The sequence below is a fragment of the Triticum aestivum genome, chromosome 6D (assembly GCF_018294505.1).
Source record: "Triticum aestivum cultivar Chinese Spring chromosome 6D, IWGSC CS RefSeq v2.1, whole genome shotgun sequence".
Lineage (NCBI taxonomy): Eukaryota > Viridiplantae > Streptophyta > Magnoliopsida > Poales > Poaceae > Triticum > Triticum aestivum.
The window spans coordinates 140,591,810-140,596,484 of NC_057811.1; the positions used below are offsets into that span (position 1 = coordinate 140,591,810).

General features: G+C 51.9%; 1 pseudogene; it reads left to right on the top strand.

Annotated features, from left to right (window-relative positions):
- Positions 1-2,483: 2,483 nt before the first annotated feature.
- LOC123142530 (1-aminocyclopropane-1-carboxylate oxidase homolog 1-like) lies at positions 2,484-4,290 on the top strand (annotated as a pseudogene).
- Positions 4,291-4,675: the final 385 nt, after the last annotated feature.

Sequence of the window (4,675 nt, forward strand, 5' to 3'; positions counted from 1 at the left end):
GTCATGGAACACTTCTACGACAGCACAGGTATGACTATCTTGATTCGGTCATAAATTTGTCATGGATGTACATGCATGACAGAAAACGTGACCTACTGTGACAAACACGTATCATCACGGAAGTGTATTTTTTTGTAGTGGGTGCTGCGTGCGTCACATCCCTCTCACTGACTCCCCGGACTCCATCCAATGGCGCTGGACCTCTTTCGCTACCTACTCGGCCAGCTCATGTTACCAGGCGCTTTTCCTCGGCGCCTGCTAGGACCCGCGTTGGTGGCTCACTTGGAAGCCATGGGCCCCCCTTCGCATAAAATTCTTCGTGTGGCTTGTGTTGCAAGACCGATGTTGTACGGCTGAACGACTCGCTCGGCATGGCCTTCCACACAAGGACTCTTGCGCCTTCTGCGATCAAGAAGAGGAGACAATGCAACATCTTTTGGCAGGCTGCCCTTTCTCCCGCCAAATATGGCACGAGGTCCTCAGTTGGGTTAGCTCAACCGCCGACATTCCGAGCAGTGACACTGACTTCTTCACCTGGTTAGAGACGTCGTGCAACCGTTCGCCATCCCCTACGCGCAAAGGTTTGGCCTCCCTTATCATCCTCACTGCCTGGTGGCTTTGGAAGCACCGGAACGCTTGCATCTTCGACGGCGAGCAGCCCTCCATCATCCGGCTATCCGACATCATCAGAGACGAAGCGCGCATGTGGGCCAAGGCCGGCGCCAACAGACTACACAACATCATTCCCGAGAGATAGCTCTATAGGTTTCTGGGGCTGAGCATCCTCATGTTTGTTCTGCTCCTAGCTCGCTTCCATGCCTTCCTGTGTACATGGCTTAGCGAGCCCTTATAACCTCATGTTGTACAACTCTTCTCCTATCAATGAAAAGATATGCATCCTCTGCGTATTCGCGAAAAAAGGTATTCGTAGAGGCCGGTCAGCCAGATCGGGGTGAATGGGCATGTTGCCCTCAATAATTTGTCGACTTAATTAGTGGTCTCCCTTTTTCTTGACCACCCACCTAACGTAGCCATCCAGACTTAACTCGATGCCCCGCTAAAAAAGAATTAACTCGATACTCCTACCATTTCATAATATAGTCGAGTTTGCGGTACCTGAATTTTTTCCATGCGTCAGTCACTTTGTTCTTCGCTAGAGGCCTAAGGCGGGGATGGCGTGAGGAGCGCCATCGACAAGCGCCGGCCACGGCGAGGCCGGGCCATGGACGAGCGGGAGTCGACGATAGCGAGTCTAAACCTTGATGACTGTAAGTCGGACGGGGCGGGGGGAGGGGGGTGTTGTGCGGGGGTCGCCGGAGTTGTTGCAGGTCGAGAGGGTACTCAGAGGGATGGTTGTGGCGGCGACAAGAAACGGAGGCGCAGGAGGGTGGGGAGATGAGGTCGGCGTAGCAGCACCCGTCGGCAGGGGAGGGCGGAAGCAGCTTGACGGGGTAAAGTGCGTGGGCGGCTGCGTGAGGAAGAAGATGAACATGACTGGGCTTCAGGAGGAAAATGCATTGACGATGAATGTCGATTTTGATGGTCGGGAAAGAAAGTGAACGATTGAAATGTTTTTTCAGGTAACTCACAAATAACCTCTCCTTAATTTAGTACGCATTAGTTTTATCAAAATTTAGGCTTCACGTATTTTGATCAAGTTTATAAAAGATATCTATAATACTGAATATATGCCATGGAGAAAAATGGGTTTGCTCAGCAAATATTACTCTCTCGCCACATGCTCGGTAGTATGGAACAGAATGTAACTCGAGGTACAATAAAGGTGAAACGTGGAGGAAATGTAGAGTTTTCTTTTTGAGTGAAGGAGGAAATGTAGAGTTGAGTGGAAATCTTTGGGATTTCTTTAGGATCTTGAAAGAAGGTCATCCTAATTTTTTTTCCATGTGCCTCTTAATAGTACGCTGTCCTTAAACTCAATGTGGATCTTTGATCCACTAAAATCCTTGAAATTACAAACTACTCTCTGTTCCCATAGTCTTACACTATGGGACGGAGGGAGTAAGATATTACTAGAAAAGAAGGGTGTGCTATGCATCGGACGACGGATTCTGATTCAATGATGCAAGCAGTATGTATCGTTCCTTTTCTTTTCTAATTTCCTGCAACAAGACCCTTGTTGCAAAACCTCCTCTTCTCTAATTTCCTGTAACAAGAACAATGTTAAAAAAGCCTCTTCTTCTCTAATTTACTGCAACAAGATCTTTATTGCAAAAACTGCAACATCTCCCGCGGCCACGTATTCTTCAACAACATCTCCGGCCAGTCATGCACTTGCACAGTCATCATTCGCTGTTGTTGTTCACGGTTGTTGCAGAAACATGTCTCAAAGGTGTTTTTGCAAACAACAACGGCGGGCCGAGAGCTAGTAGCAGATGTACGCACGTGGTGTTGTCTGTTTGTGGCCGCTGCCAACGTCGGTGGTTACAGGATGGCGGCGAGGTTGATGGCGCTCCAGGACCGACATGGTGGATCTCGTCGGATCCTTTGATCCGGTCGGTAGGAAGGTATTTGGCGGTGGAGATCCGACATGGATGCGCTCGGCGGCAACGAATTATAGGCAGGTGCTCGGCTTGGACGCCTTCGCCCTCCCTAGTCTATGCGTTGCGGGATCTATCCATGTTCAGTTTGTAACAAAAGGCTAGTTGTAAACCCCCTTCATGAAACAAGGATAGTTGCAGAAACATGGAGACGGAAGGGTTACTCTCGACCATCTGATAAAGACTGCATCTAAAGTACACGGAAGCGGCGGATTCGCTCGCACGGGATCAGCCGTCTGAAGGGAAACGTTCTCATAAAACAACCATTAGAAGATTCAAAAAGTATGGATGTAGGACAAAGGCGGTGGTGGTTGCATCGAGTCGGATGACATTCAATCCCCCTCACAAATTTAATTAGACCTAGTTCTTTGGGTGATTCTTCCAAAATCTTGAGAATCGGACCTCCGCCAACTTCTCTCAAAATTTTGAACCCATTTTTTTTTTTACAATCCTAGCTACTCCCTTCGTCCCATAATATAAGATCATTTTTGACACGTGTAGTGTCAAAAGATGCTCTTATATTATGGGACAGAGGAAGTAGTTATGATGAAGACAATTAGGCTTGTCAAAAAAATATAGGTTCATGATTCTGGAAGGAGCTAAGTGAAGGTTCGATTCTTAAGATTTTAGAAGAATCGGCCAAAAGAACTAATGACTTGTCATGATGCCGGTCGCTCGGATCCAACAACCCTAGCAATGGACGCTGCGTTTTATACACTTGTACTCCCAAGGGTGCAGCACACTGTACACCCCGGCAGGCAGCAGCTGCTCACCTCTTTGCTCACGCAGTCACGCTCCAGCCTCCAATGGCCTCCGCCTGCGATCGTCTCCGCGACCTCACGGCCTTCGACGACACCAAGGCCGGCGTCAAAGGACTCATCGACGCAGGCATCACCACCGTCCCGGCCATCTTGCGCCACCCGCCGGACACCCTGGCGCGCGCCCAAGACGAAGACCGCTTCGCGATCCCAGTCATCGACCTTGCTGGAGTGACGACGGCGCCGTCCAGGCAGGACGAGCTGGTGGCCGAGGTGAAGGCAGCCGCGGAGACTGTGGGCTTTTTCCAGGTGGTGAACCACGGCGTGCCGGGTTCGGTCATGTCGGAGATGCTCGCGGCGCTGCGGAGCTTCAACAAGGAGCCGGCAGAGGCGAGGCGCCCCTACTACTCGAGGGACAGGCGGAGCTGCGTGAGGTACCACAGCAACTTCAACCTGTTCCGCTCGCCGGCGGCCAACTGGCGAGACACGCTGTACCTGGACATGGCGCCGACGGGGCCGTCCCCGAGGAGATCCCGCCGGCGTGCAGAGGCATCGTGGTGGAGTTCACGAGGGAGGTGCAGAGGCTCGGCGGCATGCTTTTCGAGCTGCTGTCGGAGGCCCTGGGCCTCCATCGTGGGTTCCTGGAGCAGCACGAAGTCGGCTGCCTTGAGGGGCTGAGCGTCGTCGGCCACTACTACCCGGCGTCCCCGCAGCCGCACCTCAGCATGGGCACGTCCAGGCACACCGACTCGTCGTTCCTGAAGGTGCTCCTCCAGGACACCGTCGGCGGTCTCCAGGTGCTCCACTGGCTCCGGCTGGATGAGCAGCCGGTCTGGGTCGACGTGCCCGCCGAGCCCGACGCGTTTATCGTCAACATCGGCGACTTCCTTCAGCTGCTCTCCAATGTTAGGTTCAGGAGCGTGGAGTACCGTGTCCTCTCCAAGAGCGTGTGTTGTGCACAGAGTTTTAAATAGCGCGCTAAGCCTCCTAGCGGCGGACCTCTTTCAAATGCTATAGCGTGCTATAGCAGAGCTATAGCGAGCTATTTAAAATGTTTGCTCAAGTGTTTGAACAAAAGACTCTTAGCGCGGGACCTTTTGTAAACGCTATAGCGTGCTATAGCGGGCTATTTAAAACCATGGTTGTGCATTACTGTGTATTGGGCCCATCTCCTAGTTGCCTTGTATAGTTAAGGTCGTGGTCCACCTTTGTACATCATATATACATGCGTTTGCACATGAGCAATACATCATCCAATTCATACATCATACATGGTATCAGTTTTCGGGTTCTAACCCTAGCTTCCGTCCGCCGTCGCCGTCACCGCGCGCCCTCCGCGCCGCCGCCCAGCCGCTGCCG